At 48.7% G+C, this 17834-nt stretch overlaps 30 non-coding genes across 30 annotated transcripts; all 30 read right to left on the minus strand.

Moving 5' to 3' along the window:
• Window positions 1–938: 938 nt before the first annotated feature.
• Window positions 939–1011, minus strand: Trnak-uuu (transfer RNA lysine (anticodon UUU)). The gene has a single exon. It is a non-coding gene; the product is annotated as a tRNA-Lys (tRNA).
• A 536-nt stretch (window positions 1012–1547) lies between these two features.
• Window positions 1548–1620, minus strand: Trnaf-gaa (transfer RNA phenylalanine (anticodon GAA)). The gene has a single exon. It is a non-coding gene; the product is annotated as a tRNA-Phe (tRNA).
• Window positions 1621–2205: 585 nt separating this feature from the next.
• Window positions 2206–2287, minus strand: Trnas-uga (transfer RNA serine (anticodon UGA)). Its single transcript has one exon. It is a non-coding gene; the product is annotated as a tRNA-Ser (tRNA).
• Window positions 2288–2975: 688 nt separating this feature from the next.
• On the minus strand, window positions 2976–3057 carry Trnas-cga (transfer RNA serine (anticodon CGA)). Its single transcript has one exon. It is a non-coding gene; the product is annotated as a tRNA-Ser (tRNA).
• Window positions 3058–3196: 139 nt separating this feature from the next.
• On the minus strand, window positions 3197–3269 carry Trnak-uuu (transfer RNA lysine (anticodon UUU)). Its single transcript has one exon. It is a non-coding gene; the product is annotated as a tRNA-Lys (tRNA).
• Window positions 3270–3805: 536 nt separating this feature from the next.
• Window positions 3806–3878, minus strand: Trnaf-gaa (transfer RNA phenylalanine (anticodon GAA)). The gene has a single exon. It is a non-coding gene; the product is annotated as a tRNA-Phe (tRNA).
• Window positions 3879–4463: 585 nt separating this feature from the next.
• Trnas-uga (transfer RNA serine (anticodon UGA)) lies at window positions 4464–4545 on the minus strand. Its single transcript has one exon. It is a non-coding gene; the product is annotated as a tRNA-Ser (tRNA).
• Window positions 4546–5233: 688 nt separating this feature from the next.
• Window positions 5234–5315, minus strand: Trnas-cga (transfer RNA serine (anticodon CGA)). Its single transcript has one exon. It is a non-coding gene; the product is annotated as a tRNA-Ser (tRNA).
• A 139-nt stretch (window positions 5316–5454) lies between these two features.
• Trnak-uuu (transfer RNA lysine (anticodon UUU)) lies at window positions 5455–5527 on the minus strand. The gene has a single exon. It is a non-coding gene; the product is annotated as a tRNA-Lys (tRNA).
• Window positions 5528–6063: 536 nt separating this feature from the next.
• Window positions 6064–6136, minus strand: Trnaf-gaa (transfer RNA phenylalanine (anticodon GAA)). The gene has a single exon. It is a non-coding gene; the product is annotated as a tRNA-Phe (tRNA).
• A 585-nt stretch (window positions 6137–6721) lies between these two features.
• Trnas-uga (transfer RNA serine (anticodon UGA)) lies at window positions 6722–6803 on the minus strand. Its single transcript has one exon. It is a non-coding gene; the product is annotated as a tRNA-Ser (tRNA).
• A 688-nt stretch (window positions 6804–7491) lies between these two features.
• Window positions 7492–7573, minus strand: Trnas-cga (transfer RNA serine (anticodon CGA)). The gene has a single exon. It is a non-coding gene; the product is annotated as a tRNA-Ser (tRNA).
• Window positions 7574–7712: 139 nt separating this feature from the next.
• Window positions 7713–7785, minus strand: Trnak-uuu (transfer RNA lysine (anticodon UUU)). Its single transcript has one exon. It is a non-coding gene; the product is annotated as a tRNA-Lys (tRNA).
• A 536-nt stretch (window positions 7786–8321) lies between these two features.
• Window positions 8322–8394, minus strand: Trnaf-gaa (transfer RNA phenylalanine (anticodon GAA)). The gene has a single exon. It is a non-coding gene; the product is annotated as a tRNA-Phe (tRNA).
• Window positions 8395–8979: 585 nt separating this feature from the next.
• On the minus strand, window positions 8980–9061 carry Trnas-uga (transfer RNA serine (anticodon UGA)). The gene has a single exon. It is a non-coding gene; the product is annotated as a tRNA-Ser (tRNA).
• A 688-nt stretch (window positions 9062–9749) lies between these two features.
• Trnas-cga (transfer RNA serine (anticodon CGA)) lies at window positions 9750–9831 on the minus strand. The gene has a single exon. It is a non-coding gene; the product is annotated as a tRNA-Ser (tRNA).
• A 139-nt stretch (window positions 9832–9970) lies between these two features.
• On the minus strand, window positions 9971–10043 carry Trnak-uuu (transfer RNA lysine (anticodon UUU)). Its single transcript has one exon. It is a non-coding gene; the product is annotated as a tRNA-Lys (tRNA).
• Window positions 10044–10579: 536 nt separating this feature from the next.
• On the minus strand, window positions 10580–10652 carry Trnaf-gaa (transfer RNA phenylalanine (anticodon GAA)). Its single transcript has one exon. It is a non-coding gene; the product is annotated as a tRNA-Phe (tRNA).
• A 585-nt stretch (window positions 10653–11237) lies between these two features.
• Window positions 11238–11319, minus strand: Trnas-uga (transfer RNA serine (anticodon UGA)). Its single transcript has one exon. It is a non-coding gene; the product is annotated as a tRNA-Ser (tRNA).
• A 677-nt stretch (window positions 11320–11996) lies between these two features.
• Window positions 11997–12078, minus strand: Trnas-cga (transfer RNA serine (anticodon CGA)). Its single transcript has one exon. It is a non-coding gene; the product is annotated as a tRNA-Ser (tRNA).
• A 139-nt stretch (window positions 12079–12217) lies between these two features.
• On the minus strand, window positions 12218–12290 carry Trnak-uuu (transfer RNA lysine (anticodon UUU)). The gene has a single exon. It is a non-coding gene; the product is annotated as a tRNA-Lys (tRNA).
• A 536-nt stretch (window positions 12291–12826) lies between these two features.
• On the minus strand, window positions 12827–12899 carry Trnaf-gaa (transfer RNA phenylalanine (anticodon GAA)). Its single transcript has one exon. It is a non-coding gene; the product is annotated as a tRNA-Phe (tRNA).
• A 585-nt stretch (window positions 12900–13484) lies between these two features.
• Window positions 13485–13566, minus strand: Trnas-uga (transfer RNA serine (anticodon UGA)). The gene has a single exon. It is a non-coding gene; the product is annotated as a tRNA-Ser (tRNA).
• Window positions 13567–14254: 688 nt separating this feature from the next.
• Window positions 14255–14336, minus strand: Trnas-cga (transfer RNA serine (anticodon CGA)). The gene has a single exon. It is a non-coding gene; the product is annotated as a tRNA-Ser (tRNA).
• A 139-nt stretch (window positions 14337–14475) lies between these two features.
• Window positions 14476–14548, minus strand: Trnak-uuu (transfer RNA lysine (anticodon UUU)). Its single transcript has one exon. It is a non-coding gene; the product is annotated as a tRNA-Lys (tRNA).
• Window positions 14549–15084: 536 nt separating this feature from the next.
• Trnaf-gaa (transfer RNA phenylalanine (anticodon GAA)) lies at window positions 15085–15157 on the minus strand. Its single transcript has one exon. It is a non-coding gene; the product is annotated as a tRNA-Phe (tRNA).
• Window positions 15158–15742: 585 nt separating this feature from the next.
• On the minus strand, window positions 15743–15824 carry Trnas-uga (transfer RNA serine (anticodon UGA)). The gene has a single exon. It is a non-coding gene; the product is annotated as a tRNA-Ser (tRNA).
• A 688-nt stretch (window positions 15825–16512) lies between these two features.
• On the minus strand, window positions 16513–16594 carry Trnas-cga (transfer RNA serine (anticodon CGA)). Its single transcript has one exon. It is a non-coding gene; the product is annotated as a tRNA-Ser (tRNA).
• Window positions 16595–16733: 139 nt separating this feature from the next.
• On the minus strand, window positions 16734–16806 carry Trnak-uuu (transfer RNA lysine (anticodon UUU)). The gene has a single exon. It is a non-coding gene; the product is annotated as a tRNA-Lys (tRNA).
• Window positions 16807–17342: 536 nt separating this feature from the next.
• Window positions 17343–17415, minus strand: Trnaf-gaa (transfer RNA phenylalanine (anticodon GAA)). The gene has a single exon. It is a non-coding gene; the product is annotated as a tRNA-Phe (tRNA).
• Window positions 17416–17834: the final 419 nt, after the last annotated feature.

Here is a 17834-nt window from a genome sequence, read left to right on the forward strand (position 1 = left end):
TGTCTCATTGCAAATATTGCACGTGCGCTCCTGACCAGAATACACAACATGTGCTTTATGGCCTGCAACGGATATATGGGACGGAATGTTGGCTTTCACCTCCATTTCAACGGATCTAATGCCATTAAAACACTGTATCTTGTATAGCTTCGACCATCTTTCGTTATAGATAGATTTAACTTCGCCATATTTAGATAGAGCGTCCTTGATCAACTGATTATCAATTTCAATTGGAACATTCAAAATCCTGACATTGGTGTACATGATATCAGCTTTTCGTACAGAGACATTACTTTTTGAACCGTCTCGATGAACAAATTCGACGGAATTACCCCATTTTGCAAGCAACTTATCGACTGTCACTGAGTTCAGAAATTTAACAAAAACACAGTATTTTTCAGCATCTAATTGCGTGGTATGAACAGAGTCAGAATTTATACCGATTACCTCAGTCAGCCAATCGTGGATTTCCAGCGCAGTGGGTTGGACCGGCCGTGTTTCTTTCTCGAACGAGAAGACTAAAGTATTCTTCCTGACGGTGTCAGACATGGTCGTCGGTTCCGACGAAATTCCGGCAACAACCGAAATTGCGGCGAAGCACGAGACGTGGAACGGACGAAAGCACTATAAAAACACTTTTCAGAGACACCACTCAAGAAATAACAGCGAAAATGTACAGCTAACTTCACGTAAACACCAAACACCGTCGAGAGCGCTAACGTACGCGGAGTAAACAACAAGCACGTCCGACCGCGGCGACGGCTAAAGCCAGAATACCGTCGGCCACGACTGCTTGTCCAACAGGTGCCCCTCGAATCGTGAAAAACCCAACCGGTTGCGTCTGCGCAGAATGCCGACAGGAAACGTAAAACCGTGCACTGATTACGACAGGGCTACTATCGCTACGAGACGAGCCATTATGGAAGCGTTAAAATCTTCGCCCGGACAGGGACTCGAACCCTGGACCCTTAGGTTAAAAGCCTAATGCTCTACCGACTGAGCTATCCGGGCTCACATGACGTTAGAGATCGTCCCACGATGCACAGCTATACATTGACTCATGTCCTTCACAGTTGTGCTATCGCTGCATCGAGCTGTTACTAATTAAACGTCGCCTGAATGCTGTCTACAAACGTGTCGCGCTAAGCTCGTAGCAGACTATCTAAGAATGCTGACACACGATGCAAAAACAAACCGCAGCAGTCGTTAGGTCTCATACGTTGGAGTAGAGGAGTTACGTGTTTTGTCGACACTCACTGGGCAATTGGAAAATTCACAAGTATTTCGAATGCAATGCTTCCCACGTTTTCGCTCATTTCACGGTTCCGTTGGAGACGTTCTTTACCTCCTGACACAAAAAAGGGAACGCAGTCGGTAGGACTTTTCGTATTTTCTTACTTCTCAGGGAGTTGCCTACTGTGTTCCTCTTACGGCAAGCACTAGACAACCTGAACAGTTACAGGACAGAATCATTTTTGTTCTCGGCTGTACTTACATCATCACAGACTCGGAGCAATTCCATTGGCATCAGCTTCAAAACAAACACTTGCCGAAACCCGGGATCGAACCAGGGACCTTTAGATCTTCAGTCTAACGCTCTCCCAACTGAGCTATTTCGGCTCACACCTATGTCTGCACAATTGCGCGTCTTCGTTAAACTTCTGAATCGCCGCCAATTTCACAGTCATCTTCGTCTGATAAGACACAGGGAGGCTGGAAGGCGAGCAGCAGATGCAGTGAAGTACCACACACATTTCTTCTGATTCCATCATCGTAAGAAGCAAACATGTCGACTCGATTCATGTAATATCGACTTCGCTGGCGCTAGAAAACCTTTGCTATATCGATGCCACGTGCAACTCGTGTGCAGAGAACGAGACACAAGAAGGAGTGAGTCTCTCCACTATGTGAGAGCCAGTATCTAGCAGAAACACACGCTAAAACATTTGACTTGCGTTAGCTCATAAATTGCCACACGTCACCGTCTGCAAGCTAAAATGGACACATCTGCACTGCCCAGAGAGGCGACACTTGCACTGACACTTGGTGGACGGCAGTGAGACGAGGAGATGAGCTGTGGCTTCTGGGAGCGACTGTAGCGCTGCACCAAAGAACACTGCACATTGCTGGAGACCCACGTGTTTAGTAGAGACGCAACTGCTAGGATGCAGCTGAACGTCCATCTTCTGAGAGCGAGAAAATTTTCGCAGTCGGCAGGACTCGAAGCTACGCTCCCAGAGGGAATCTGATTTCAAGTCAGACGCCTTAACCACTCGGCCACGACTGCCGGGGGCAATAGCGTCTTCCGACAAGTGAAAGTCCAACTTTAGAAGCAATCCAATGGCAGAAAGCTGCGTGGCCTAACTCTTTTCTGTAGTGTTTCCATTGCCAGCACATTAGCCGTTACGAAATTGTATTAATTTTCGCCTAGACATGGCCTTGAACCCAACACCCTTTGGTTGAAAATCAAACGCTCTACCGACTGAGCTATCGTACAGCTGCGTTGCGTGCGAGTGATTCGCATGACGTAATTACTGGCTTGTGGCTCCAATGGCGACTTCACCGACTTCCCACTGACGCACCGCTGACGCTAGTTTACTGTCGTCTTAAGTGGTCGACATACTTGCAAGTAGCTGCGACATCTTAAGAAAAGAAACGCTGCACCATTGCTTTTGCCGCACTCGAATGACTGAATTGCGATTCTTAAAAAAGAGAGAAATGAATGTTTGCTCTGTCCAACGCTTCCAAGCACGTCTGTGTACTCACGAACTCGGCGTCGACGCGAGAAAATGACGGCAGCGCACTCGTGGGCCTGCGACGGCTTTCTGCAGTCCCAGCGTCAGTGAGAGGTGAACCGGTAGCCACAGAAAGCAGCGGCCGCCGCGACACTCAGTACTGTAAAACGGAAATTTTCGTCTTGTTGAGGATGGCGTCACGTGTGTGAAAATATTTGCTCCTCTTTATGCAAAATCGCACGCAGCCGGTAGGATTCGAACCTACGCTCCCACAGGGAATCTGATTTCGAGTCAGACGCCTTAACTACTCGGCCACGACTGCCGTAGTTCGGGATTTTCTCCCGAAACATGCAACTGATACGGTTTAAAGCACTGTGGCGTCAGAAAACGGCGTAGCTGCATTCTTTTCCGTAGTGTTTCCACCGCTACCAGAGGAATCGCTACCAAAGTATTAAAATCTCCGCCCGAACATGGACTTGAACCCTGGACCCTTAGGTTAAAAGCCTAATGCTCTACCGACTGAGCTATCCGGGCTCACATGACGTTAGAGATCGTCCCACGATGCACAGCTATACATTGACTCATGTCCTTCACAGTTGTGCTATCGCTGCATCGAGCTGTTACTAATTAAACGTCGCCTGAATGCTGTCTACAAACGTGTCGCGCTAAGCTCGTAGCAGACTATCTAAGAATGCTGACACACGATGCAAAAACAAACCGCAGCAGTCGTTAGGTCTCATACGTTGGAGTAGAGGAGTTACGTGTTTTGTCGACACTCACTGGGCAATTGGAAAATTCACAAGTATTTCGAATGCAATGCTTCCCACGTTTTCGCTCATTTCACGGTTCCGTTGGAGACGTTCTTTACCTCCTGACACAAAAAATGGAACGCAGTCGGTAGGACTTTTCGTATTTTCTTACTTCTCAGGGAGTTGCCTACTGTGTTCCTCTTACGGCAAGCACTAGACAACCTGAACAGTTACAGGACAGAGTCATTTTTGTTCTCGGCTGTACTTACATCATCACAGACTCGGAGCAATTCCATTGGCATCAGCTTCAAAACAAACACTTGCCGAAACCCGGGATCGAACCAGGGACCTTTAGATCTTCAGTCTAACGCTCTCCCAACTGAGCTATTTCGGCTCACACCTATGTCCGCACAATTGCGCGTCTTCGTTAAACTTCTGAATCGCCGCCAATTTCACAGTCATCTTCGTCTGATAAGACACAGGGAGGCTGGAAGGCGAGCAGCAGATGCAGTGAAGTACCACACACATTTCTTCTGATTCCATCATCGTAAGAAGCAAACATGTCGACTCGATTCATGTAATATCGACTTCGCTGGCGCTAGAAAACCTTTGCTATATCGATGCCACGTGCAACTCGTGTGCAGAAAACGAGACACAAGAAGGAGTGAGTCTCTCCACTATGTGAGAGCCAGTATCTAGCAGAAACACACGCTAAAACATTTGACTTGCGTTAGCTCATAAATTGCCACACGTCACCGTCTGCAAGCTAAAATGGACACATCTGCACTGCCCAGAGAGGCGACACTTGCACTGACACTTGGTGGACGGCAGTGAGACGAGGAGATGAGCTGTGGCTTCTGGGAGCGACTGTAGCGCTGCACCAAAGAACACTGCACATTGCTGGAGACCCACGTGTTTAGTAGAGACGCAACTGCTAGGATGCAGCTGAACGTCCATCTTCTGAGAGCGAGAAAATTTTCGCAGTCGGCAGGACTCGAAGCTACGCTCCCAGAGGGAATCTGATTTCAAGTCAGACGCCTTAACCACTCGGCCACGACTGCCGGGGGCAATAGCGTCTTCCGACAAGTGAAAGTCCAACTTTAGAAGCAATCCAATGGCAGAAAGCTGCGTGGCCTAACTCTTTTCTGTAGTGTTTCCATTGCCAGCACATTAGCCGTTACGAAATTGTATTAATTTTCGCCTAGACATGGCCTTGAACCCAACACCCTTTGGTTGAAAATCAAACGCTCTACCGACTGAGCTATCGTACAGCTGCGTTGCGTGCGAGTGATTCGCATGACGTAATTACTGGCTTGTGGCTCCAATGGCGACTTCACCGACTTCCCACTGACGCACCGCTGACGCTAGTTTACTGTCGTCTTAAGTGGTCGACATACTTGCAAGTAGCTGCGACATCTTAAGAAAAGAAACGCTGCACCATTGCTTTTGCCGCACTCGAATGACTGAATTGCGATTCTTAAAAAAGAGAGAAATGAATGTTTGCTCTGTCCAACGCTTCCAAGCACGTCTGTGTACTCACGAACTCGGCGTCGACGCGAGAAAATGACGGCAGCGCACTCGTGGGCCTGCGACGGCTTTCTGCAGTCCCAGCGTCAGTGAGAGGTGAACCGGTAGCCACAGAAAGCAGCGGCCGCCGCGACACTCAGTACTGTAAAACGGAAATTTTCGTCTTGTTGAGGATGGCGTCACGTGTGTGAAAATATTTGCTCCTCTTTATGCAAAATCGCACGCAGCCGGTAGGATTCGAACCTACTCTCCCACAGGGAATCTGATTTCGAGTCAGACGCCTTAACTACTCGGCCACGACTGCCGTAGTTCGGGACTTTCTCCCGAAACATGCAACTGATACGGTTTAAAGCACTGTGGCGTCAGAAAACGGCGTAGCTGCATTCTTTTCCGTAGTGTTTCCACCGCTACCAGAGGAATCGCTACCAAAGTATTAAAATCTCCGCCCGAACAGGGACTTGAACCCTGGACCCTTAGGTTAAAAGCCTAATGCTCTACCGACTGAGCTATCCGGGCTCACATGACGTTAGAGATCGTCCCACGATGCACAGCTATACATTGACTCATGTCCTTCACAGTTGTGCTATCGCTGCATCGAGCTGTTACTAATTAAACGTCGCCTGAATGCTGTCTACAAACGTGTCGCGCTAAGCTCGTAGCAGACTATCTAAGAATGCTGACACACGATGCAAAAACAAACCGCAGCAGTCGTTAGGTCTCATACGTTGGAGTAGAGGAGTTACGTGTTTTGTCGACACTCACTGGGCAATTGGAAAATTCACAAGTATTTCGAATGCAATGCTTCCCACGTTTTCGCTCATTTCACGGTTCCGTTGGAGACGTTCTTTACCTCCTGACACAAAAAAGGGAACGCAGTCGGTAGGACTTTTCGTATTTTCTTACTTCTCAGGGAGTTGCCTACTGTGTTCCTCTTACGGCAAGCACTAGACAACCTGAACAGTTACAGGACAGAGTCATTTTTGTTCTCGGCTGTACTTACATCATCACAGACTCGGAGCAATTCCATTGGCATCAGCTTCAAAACAAACACTTGCCGAAACCCGGGATCGAACCAGCGACCTTTAGATCTTCAGTCTAACGCTCTCCCAACTGAGCTATTTCGGCTCACACCTATGTCCGCACAATTGCGCGTCTTCGTTAAACTTCTGAATCGCCGCCAATTTCACAGTCATCTTCGTCTGATAAGACACAGGGAGGCTGGAAGGCGAGCAGCAGATGCAGTGAAGTACCACACACATTTCTTCTTATTCCATCATCGTAAGAAGCAAACATGTCGACTCGATTCATGTAATATCGACTTCGCTGGCGCTAGAAAACCTTTGCTATATCGATGCCACGTGCAACTCGTGTGCAGAGAACGAGACACAAGAAGGAGTGAGTCTCTCCACTATGTGAGAGCCAGTATCTAGCAGAAACACACGCTAAAACATTTGACTTGCGTTAGCTCATAAATTGCTACACGTCACCGTCTGCAAGCTAAAATGGACACATCTGCACTGCCCAGAGAGGCGACACTTGCACTGACACTTGGTGGACGGCAGTGAGACGAGGAGATGAGCTGTGGCTTCTGGGAGCGACTGTAGCGCTGCACCAAAGAACACTGCACATTGCTGGAGACCCACGTGTTTAGTAGAGACGCAACTGCTAGGATGCAGCTGAACGTCCATCTTCTGAGAGCGAGAAAATTTTCGCAGTCGGCAGGACTCGAAGCTACGCTCCCAGAGGGAATCTGATTTCAAGTCAGACGCCTTAACCACTCGGCCACGACTGCCGGGGGCAATAGCGTCTTCCGACAAGTGAAAGTCCAACTTTAGAAGCAATCCAATGGCAGAAAGCTGCGTGGCCTAACTCTTTTCTGTAGTGTTTCCATTGCCAGCACATTAGCCGTTACGAAATTGTATTAATTTTCGCCTAGACATGGCCTTGAACCCAACACCCTTTGGTTGAAAATCAAACGCTCTACCGACTGAGCTATCGTACAGCTGCGTTGCGTGCGAGTGATTCGCATGACGTAATTACTGGCTTGTGGCTCCAATGGCGACTTCACCGACTTCCCACTGACGCACCGCTGACGCTAGTTTACTGTCGTCTTAAGTGGTCGACATACTTGCAAGTAGCTGCGAGATCTTAAGAAAAGAAACGCTGCACCATTGCTTTTGCCGCACTCGAATGACTGAATTGCGATTCTTAAAAAAGAGAGAAATGAATGTTTGCTCTGTCCAACGCTTCCAAGCACGTCTGTGTACTCACGAACTCGGCGTCGACGCGAGAAAATGACGGCAGCGCACTCGTGGGCCTGCGACGGCTTTCTGCAGTCCCAGCGTCAGTGAGAGGTGAACCGGTAGCCACAGAAAGCAGCGGCCGCCGCGACACTCAGTACTGTAAAACGGAAATTTTCGTCTTGTTGAGGATGGCGTCACGTGTGTGAAAATATTTGCTCCTCTTTATGCAAAATCGCACGCAGCCGGTAGGATTCGAACCTACGCTCCCACAGGGAATCTGATTTCGAGTCAGACGCCTTAACTACTCGGCCACGACTGCCGTAGTTCGGGACTTTCTCCCGAAACATGCAACTGATACGGTTTAAAGCACTGTGGCGTCAGAAAACGGCGTAGCTGCATTCTTTTCCGTAGTGTTTCCACCGCTACCAGAGGAATCGCTACCAAAGTATTAAAATCTCCGCCCGAACAGGGACTTGAACCCTGGACCCTTAGGTTAAAAGCCTAATGCTCTACCGACTGAGCTATCCGGGCTCACATGACGTTAGAGATCGTCCCACGATGCACAGCTATACATTGACTCATGTCCTTCACAGTTGTGCTATCGCTGCATCGAGCTGTTACTAATTAAACGTCGCCTGAATGCTGTCTACAAACGTGTCGCGCTAAGCTCGTAGCAGACTATCTAAGAATGCTGACACACGATGCAAAAACAAACCGCAGCAGTCGTTAGGTCTCATACGTTGGAGTAGAGGAGTTACGTGTTTTGTCGACACTCACTGGGCAATTGGAAAATTCACAAGTATTTCGAATGCAATGCTTCCCACGTTTTCGCTCATTTCACGGTTCCGTTGGAGACGTTCTTTACCTCCTGACACAAAAAAGGGAACGCAGTCGGTAGGACTTTTCGTATTTTCTTACTTCTCAGGGAGTTGCCTACTGTGTTCCTCTTACGGCAAGCACTAGACAACCTGAACAGTTACAGGACAGAGTCATTTTTGTTCTCGGCTGTACTTACATCATCACAGACTCGGAGCAATTCCATTGGCATCAGCTTCAAAACAAACACTTGCCGAAACCCGGGATCGAACCAGGGACCTTTAGATCTTCAGTCTAACGCTCTCCCAACTGAGCTATTTCGGCTCACACCTATGTCCGCACAATTGCGCGTCTTCGTTAAACTTCTGAATCGCCGCCAATTTCACAGTCATCTTCGTCTGATAAGACACAGGGAGGCTGGAAGGCGAGCAGCAGATGCAGTGAAGTACCACACACATTTCTTCTGATTCCATCATCGTAAGAAGCAAACATGTCGACTCGATTCATGTAATATCGACTTCGCTGGCGCTAGAAAACCTTTGCTATATCGATGCCACGTGCAACTCGTGTGCAGAGAACGAGACACAAGAAGGAGTGAGTCTCTCCACTATGTGAGAGCCAGTATCTAGCAGAAACACACGCTAAAACATTTGACTTGCGTTAGCTCATAAATTGCCACACGTCACCGTCTGCAAGCTAAAATGGACACATCTGCACTGCCCAGAGAGGCGACACTTGCACTGACACTTGGTGGACGGCAGTGAGACGAGGAGATGAGCTGTGGCTTCTGGGAGCGACTGTAGCGCTGCACCAAAGAACACTGCACATTGCTGGAGACCCACGTGTTTAGTAGAGACGCAACTGCTAGGATGCAGCTGAACGTCCATCTTCTGAGAGCGAGAAAATTTTCGCAGTCGGCAGGACTCGAAGCTACGCTCCCAGAGGGAATCTGATTTCAAGTCAGACGCCTTAACCACTCGGCCACGACTGCCGGGGGCAATAGCGTCTTCCGACAAGTGAAAGTCCAACTTTAGAAGCAATCCAATGGCAGAAAGCTGCGTGGCCTAACTCTTTTCTGTAGTGTTTCCATTGCCAGCACATTAGCCGTTACGAAATTGTATTAATTTTCGCCTAGACATGGCCTTGAACCCAACACCCTTTGGTTGAAAATCAAACGCTCTACCGACTGAGCTATCGTACAGCTGCGTTGCGTGCGAGTGATTCGCATGACGTAATTACTGGCTTGTGGCTCCAATGGCGACTTCACCGACTTCCCACTGACGCACCGCTGACGCTAGTTTACTGTCGTCTTAAGTGGTCGACATACTTGCAAGTAGCTGCGACATCTTAAGAAAAGAAACGCTGCACCATTGCTTTTGCCGCACTCGAATGACTGAATTGCGATTCTTAAAAAAGAGAGAAATGAATGTTTGCTCTGTCCAACGCTTCCAAGCACGTCTGTGTACTCACGAACTCGGCGTCGACGCGAGAAAATGACGGCAGCGCACTCGTGGGCCTGCGACGGCTTTCTGCAGTCCCAGCGTCAGTGAGAGGTGAACCGGTAGCCACAGAAAGCAGCGGCCGCCGCGACACTCAGTACTGTAAAACGGAAATTTTCGTCTTGTTGAGGATGGCGTCACGTGTGTGAAAATATTTGCTCCTCTTTATGCAAAATCGCACGCAGCCGGTAGGATTCGAACCTACTCTCCCACAGGGAATCTGATTTCGAGTCAGACGCCTTAACTACTCGGCCACGACTGCCGTAGTTCGGGACTTTCTCCCGAAACATGCAACTGATACGGTTTAAAGCACTGTGGCGTCAGAAAACGGCGTAGCTGCATTCTTTTCCGTAGTGTTTCCACCGCTACCAGAGGAATCGCTACCAAAGTATTAAAATCTCCGCCCGAACAGGGACTTGAACCCTGGACCCTTAGGTTAAAAGCCTAATGCTCTACCGACTGAGCTATCCGGGCTCACATGACGTTAGAGATCGTCCCACGATGCACAGCTATACATTGACTCATGTCCTTCACAGTTGTGCTATCGCTGCATCGAGCTGTTACTAATTAAACGTCGCCTGAATGCTGTCTACAAACGTGTCGCGCTAAGCTCGTAGCAGACTATCTAAGAATGCTGACACACGATGCAAAAACAAACCGCAGCAGTCGTTAGGTCTCATACGTTGGAGTAGAGGAGTTACGTGTTTTGTCGACACTCACTGGGCAATTGGAAAATTCACAAGTATTTCGAATGCAATGCTTCCCACGTTTTCGCTCATTTCACGGTTCCGTTGGAGACGTTCTTTACCTCCTGACACAAAAAAGGGAACGCAGTCGGTAGGACTTTTCGTATTTTCTTACTTCTCAGGGAGTTGCCTACTGTGTTCCTCTTACGGCAAGCACTAGACAACCTGAACAGTTACAGGACAGAGTCATTTTTGTTCTCGGCTGTACTTACATCATCACAGACTCGGAGCAATTCCATTGGCATCAGCTTCAAAACAAACACTTGCCGAAACCCGGGATCGAACCAGGGACCTTTAGATCTTCAGTCTACCGCTCTCCCAACTGAGCTATTTCGGCTCACACCTATGTCTGCACAATTGCGCGTCTTCGTTAAACTTCTGAATCGCCGCCAATTTCACAGTCATCTTCGTCTGATAAGACACAGGGAGGCTGGAAGGCGAGCAGCAGATGCAGTGAAGTACCACACACATTTCTTCTGATTCCATCATCGTAAGAAGCAAACATGTCGACTCGATTCATGTAATATCGACTTCGCTGGCGCTAGAAAACCTTTGCTATATCGATGCCACGTGCAACTCGTGTGCAGAGAACGAGACACAAGAAGGAGTGAGTCTCTCCACTATGTGAGAGCCAGTATCTAGCAGAAACACACGCTAAAACATTTGACTTGCGTTAGCTCATAAATTGCCACACGTCACCGTCTGCAAGCTAAAATGGACACATCTGCACTGCCCAGAGAGGCGACACTTGCACTGACACTTGGTGGACGGCAGTGAGACGAGGAGATGAGCTGTGGCTTCTGGGAGCGACTGTAGCGCTGCACCAAAGAACACTGCACATTGCTGGAGACCCACGTGTTTAGTAGAGACGCAACTGCTAGGATGCAGCTGAACGTCCATCTTCTGAGAGCGAGAAAATTTTCGCAGTCGGCAGGACTCGAAGCTACGCTCCCAGAGGGAATCTGATTTCAAGTCAGACGCCTTAACCACTCGGCCACGACTGCCGGGGGCAATAGCGTCTTCCGACAAGTGAAAGTCCAACTTTAGAAGCAATCCAATGGCAGAAAGCTGCGTGGCCTAACTCTTTTCTGTAGTGTTTCCATTGCCAGCACATTAGCCGTTACGAAATTGTATTAATTTTCGCCTAGACATGGCCTTGAACCCAACACCCTTTGGTTGAAAATCAAACGCTCTACCGACTGAGCTATCGTACAGCTGCGTTGCGTGCGAGTGATTCGCATGACGTAATTACTGGCTTGTGGCTCCAATGGCGACTTCACCGACTTCCCGCTGACGCTAGTTTACTGTCGTCTTAAGTGGTCGACATACTTGCAAGTAGCTGCGAGATCTTAAGAAAAGAAACGCTGCACCATTGCTTTTGCCGCACTCGAATGACTGAATTGCGATTCTTAAAAAAGAGAGAAATGAATGTTTGCTCTGTCCAACGCTTCCAAGCACGTCTGTGTACTCACGAACTCGGCGTCGACGCGAGAAAATGACGGCAGCGCACTCGTGGGCCTGCGACGGCTTTCTGCAGTCCCAGCGTCAGTGAGAGGTGAACCGGTAGCCACAGAAAGCAGCGGCCGCCGCGACACTCAGTACTGTAAAACGGAAATTTTCGTCTTGTTGAGGATGGCGTCACGTGTGTGAAAATATTTGCTCCTCTTTATGCAAAATCGCACGCAGCCGGTAGGATTCGAACCTACGCTCCCACAGGGAATCTGATTTCGAGTCAGACGCCTTAACTACTCGGCCACGACTGCCGTAGTTCGGGACTTTCTCCCGAAACATGCAACTGATACGGTTTAAAGCACTGTGGCGTCAGAAAACGGCGTAGCTGCATTCTTTTCCGTAGTGTTTCCACCGCTACCAGAGGAATCGCTACCAAAGTATTAAAATCTCCGCCCGAACAGGGACTTGAACCCTGGACCCTTAGGTTAAAAGCCTAATGCTCTACCGACTGAGCTATCCGGGCTCACATGACGTTAGAGATCGTCCCACGATGCACAGCTATACATTGACTCATGTCCTTCACAGTTGTGCTATCGCTGCATCGAGCTGTTACTAATTAAACGTCGCCTGAATGCTGTCTACAAACGTGTCGCGCTAAGCTCGTAGCAGACTATCTAAGAATGCTGACACACGATGCAAAAACAAACCGCAGCAGTCGTTAGGTCTCATACGTTGGAGTAGAGGAGTTACGTGTTTTGTCGACACTCACTGGGCAATTGGAAAATTCACAAGTATTTCGAATGCAATGCTTCCCACGTTTTCGCTCATTTCACGGTTCCGTTGGAGACGTTCTTTACCTCCTGACACAAAAAAGGGAACGCAGTCGGTAGGACTTTTCGTATTTTCTTACTTCTCAGGGAGTTGCCTACTGTGTTCCTCTTACGGCAAGCACTAGACAACCTGAACAGTTACAGGACAGAGTCATTTTTGTTCTCGGCTGTACTTACATCATCACAGACTCGGAGCAATTCCATTGGCATCAGCTTCAAAACAAACACTTGCCGAAACCCGGGATCGAACCAGGGACCTTTAGATCTTCAGTCTACCGCTCTCCCAACTGAGCTATTTCGGCTCACACCTATGTCTGCACAATTGCGCGTCTTCGTTAAACTTCTGAATCGCCGCCAATTTCACAGTCATCTTCGTCTGATAAGACACAGGGAGGCTGGAAGGCGAGCAGCAGATGCAGTGAAGTACCACACACATTTCTTCTGATTCCATCATCGTAAGAAGCAAACATGTCGACTCGATTCATGTAATATCGACTTCGCTGGCGCTAGAAAACCTTTGCTATATCGATGCCACGTGCAACTCGTGTGCAGAGAACGAGACACAAGAAGGAGTGAGTCTCTCCACTATGTGAGAGCCAGTATCTAGCAGAAACACACGCTAAAACATTTGACTTGCGTTAGCTCATAAATTGCCACACGTCACCGTCTGCAAGCTAAAATGGACACATCTGCACTGCCCAGAGAGGCGACACTTGCACTGACACTTGGTGGACGGCAGTGAGACGAGGAGATGAGCTGTGGCTTCTGGGAGCGACTGTAGCGCTGCACCAAAGAACACTGCACATTGCTGGAGACCCACGTGTTTAGTAGAGACGCAACTGCTAGGATGCAGCTGAACGTCCATCTTCTGAGAGCGAGAAAATTTTCGCAGTCGGCAGGACTCGAAGCTACGCTCCCAGAGGGAATCTGATTTCAAGTCAGACGCCTTAACCACTCGGCCACGACTGCCGGGGGCAATAGCGTCTTCCGACAAGTGAAAGTCCAACTTTAGAAGCAATCCAATGGCAGAAAGCTGCGTGGCCTAACTCTTTTCTGTAGTGTTTCCATTGCCAGCACATTAGCCGTTACGAAATTGTATTAATTTTCGCCTAGACATGGCCTTGAACCCAACACCCTTTGGTTGAAAATCAAACGCTCTACCGACTGAGCTATCGTACAGCTGCGTTGCGTGCGAGTGATTCGCATGACGTAATTACTGGCTTGTGGCTCCAATGGCGACTTCACCGACTTCCCACTGACGCACCGCTGACGCTAGTTTACTGTCGTCTTAAGTGGTCGACATACTTGCAAGTAGCTGCGAGATCTTAAGAAAAGAAACGCTGCACCATTGCTTTTGCCGCACTCGAATGACTGAATTGCGATTCTTAAAAAAGAGAGAAATGAATGTTTGCTCTGTCCAACGCTTCCAAGCACGTCTGTGTACTCACGAACTCGGCGTCGACGCGAGAAAATGACGGCAGCGCACTCGTGGGCCTGCGACGGCTTTCTGCAGTCCCAGCGTCAGTGAGAGGTGAACCGGTAGCCACAGAAAGCAGCGGCCGCCGCGACACTCAGTACTGTAAAACGGAAATTTTCGTCTTGTTGAGGATGGCGTCACGTGTGTGAAAATATTTGCTCCTCTTTATGCAAAATCGCACGCAGCCGGTAGGATTCGAACCTACGCTCCCACAGGGAATCTGATTTCGAGTCAGACGCCTTAACTACTCGGCCACGACTGCCGTAGTTCGGGACTTTCTCCCGAAACATGCAACTGATACGGTTTAAAGCACTGTGGCGTCAGAAAACGGCGTAGCTGCATTCTTTTCCGTAGTGTTTCCACCGCTACCAGAGGAATCGCTACCAAAGTATTAAAATCTCCGCCCGAACAGGGACTTGAACCCTGGACCCTTAGGTTAAAAGCCTAATGCTCTACCGACTGAGCTATCCGGGCTCACATGACGTTAGAGATCGTCCCACGATGCACAGCTATACATTGACTCATGTCCTTCACAGTTGTGCTATCGCTGCATCGAGCTGTTACTAATTAAACGTCGCCTGAATGCTGTCTACAAACGTGTCGCGCTAAGCTCGTAGCAGACTATCTAAGAATGCTGACACACGATGCAAAAACAAACCGCAGCAGTCGTTAGGTCTCATACGTTGGAGTAGAGGAGTTACGTGTTTTGTCGACACTCACTGGGCAATTGGAAAATTCACAAGTATTTCGAATGCAATGCTTCCCACGTTTTCGCTCATTTCACGGTTCCGTTGGAGACGTTCTTTACCTCCTGACACAAAAAAGGGAACGCAGTCGGTAGGACTTTTCGTATTTTCTTACTTCTCAGGGAGTTGCCTACTGTGTTCCTCTTACGGCAAGCACTAGACAACCTGAACAGTTACAGGACAGAGTCATTTTTGTTCTCGGCTGTACTTACATCATCACAGACTCGGAGCAATTCCATTGGCATCAGCTTCAAAACAAACACTTGCCGAAACCCGGGATCGAACCAGGGACCTTTAGATCTTCAGTCTAACGCTCTCCCAACTGAGCTATTTCGGCTCACACCTATGTCTGCACAATTGCGCGTCTTCGTTAAACTTCTGAATCGCCGCCAATTTCACAGTCATCTTCGTCTGATAAGACACAGGGAGGCTGGAAGGCGAGCAGCAGATGCAGTGAAGTACCACACACATTTCTTCTTATTCCATCATCGTAAGAAGCAAACATGTCGACTCGATTCATGTAATATCGACTTCGCTGGCGCTAGAAAACCTTTGCTATATCGATGCCACGTGCAACTCGTGTGCAGAGAACGAGACACAAGAAGGAGTGAGTCTCTCCACTATGTGAGAGCCAGTATCTAGCAGAAACACACGCTAAAACATTTGACTTGCGTTAGCTCATAAATTGCTACACGTCACCGTCTGCAAGCTAAAATGGACACATCTGCACTGCCCAGAGAGGCGACACTTGCACTGACACTTGGTGGACGGCAGTGAGACGAGGAGATGAGCTGTGGCTTCTGGGAGCGACTGTAGCGCTGCACCAAAGAACACTGCACATTGCTGGAGACCCACGTGTTTAGTAGAGACGCAACTGCTAGGATGCAGCTGAACGTCCATCTTCTGAGAGCGAGAAAATTTTCGCAGTCGGCAGGACTCGAAGCTACGCTCCCAGAGGGAATCTGATTTCAAGTCAGACGCCTTAACCACTCGGCCACGACTGCCGGGGGCAATAGCGTCTTCCGACAAGTGAAAGTCCAACTTTAGAAGCAATCCAATGGCAGAAAGCTGCGTGGCCTAACTCTTTTCTGTAGTGTTTCCATTGCCAGCACATTAGCCGTTACGAAATTGTATTAATTTTCGCCTAGACATGGCCTTGAACCCAACACCCTTTGGTTGAAAATCAAACGCTCTACCGACTGAGCTATCGTACAGCTGCGTTGCGTGCGAGTGATTCGCATGACGTAATTACTGGCTTGTGGCTCCAATGGCGACTTCACCGACTTCCCACTGACGCACCGCTGACGCTAGTTTACTGTCGTCTTAAGTGGTCGACATACTTGCAAGTAGCTGCGAGATCTTAAGAAAAGAAACGCTGCACCATTGCTTTTGCCGCACTCGAATGACTGAATTGCGATTCTTAAAAAAGAGAGAAATGAATGTTTGCTCTGTCCAACGCTTCCAAGCACGTCTGTGTACTCACGAACTCGGCGTCGACGCGAGAAAATGACGGCAGCGCACTCGTGGGCCTGCGACGGCTTTCTGCAGTCCCAGCGTCAGTGAGAGGTGAACCGGTAGCCACAGAAAGCAGCGGCCGCCGCGACACTCAGTACTGTAAAACGGAAATTTTCGTCTTGTTGAGGATGGCGTCACGTGTGTGAAAATATTTGCTCCTCTTTATGCAAAATCGCACGCAGCCGGTAGGATTCGAACCTACGCTCCCACAGGGAATCTGATTTCGAGTCAGACGCCTTAACTACTCGGCCACGACTGCCGTAGTTCGGGACTTTCTCCCGAAACATGCAACTGATACGGTTTAAAGCACTGTGGCGTCAGAAAACGGCGTAGCTGCATTCTTTTCCGTAGTGTTTCCACCGCTACCAGAGGAATCGCTACCAAAGTATTAAAATCTCCGCCCGAACAGGGACTTGAACCCTGGACCCTTAGGTTAAAAGCCTAATGCTCTACCGACTGAGCTATCCGGGCTCACATGACGTTAGAGATCGTCCCACGATGCACAGCTATACATTGACTCATGTCCTTCACAGTTGTGCTATCGCTGCATCGAGCTGTTACTAATTAAACGTCGCCTGAATGCTGTCTACAAACGTGTCGCGCTAAGCTCGTAGCAGACTATCTAAGAATGCTGACACACGATGCAAAAACAAACCGCAGCAGTCGTTAGGTCTCATACGTTGGAGTAGAGGAGTTACGTGTTTTGTCGACACTCACTGGGCAATTGGAAAATTCACAAGTATTTCGAATGCAATGCTTCCCACGTTTTCGCTCATTTCACGGTTCCGTTGGAGACGTTCTTTACCTCCTGACACAAAAAAGGGAACGCAGTCGGTAGGACTTTTCGTATTTTCTTACTTCTCAGGGAGTTGCCTACTGTGTTCCTCTTACGGCAAGCACTAGACAACCTGAACAGTTACAGGACAGAGTCATTTTTGTTCTCGGCTGTACTTACATCATCACAGACTCGGAGCAATTCCATTGGCATCAGCTTCAAAACAAACACTTGCCGAAACCCGGGATCGAACCAGGGACCTTTAGATCTTCAGTCTAACGCTCTCCCAACTGAGCTATTTCGGCTCACACCTATGTCTGCACAATTGCGCGTCTTCGTTAAACTTCTGAATCGCCGCCAATTTCACAGTCATCTTCGTCTGATAAGACACAGGGAGGCTGGAAGGCGAGCAGCAGATGCAGTGAAGTACCACACACATTTCTTCTTATTCCATCATCGTAAGAAGCAAACATGTCGACTCGATTCATGTAATATCGACTTCGCTGGCGCTAGAAAACCTTTGCTATATCGATGCCACGTGCAACTCGTGTGCAGAGAACGAGACACAAGAAGGAGTGAGTCTCTCCACTATGTGAGAGCCAGTATCTAGCAGAAACACACGCTAAAACATTTGACTTGCGTTAGCTCATAAATTGCTACACGTCACCGTCTGCAAGCTAAAATGGACACATCTGCACTGCCCAGAGAGGCGACACTTGCACTG

This window comes from Schistocerca gregaria, unplaced genomic scaffold (genome assembly GCF_023897955.1).
Source record: "Schistocerca gregaria isolate iqSchGreg1 unplaced genomic scaffold, iqSchGreg1.2 ptg000582l, whole genome shotgun sequence".
Classification (NCBI taxonomy): domain Eukaryota; kingdom Metazoa; phylum Arthropoda; class Insecta; order Orthoptera; family Acrididae; genus Schistocerca; species Schistocerca gregaria.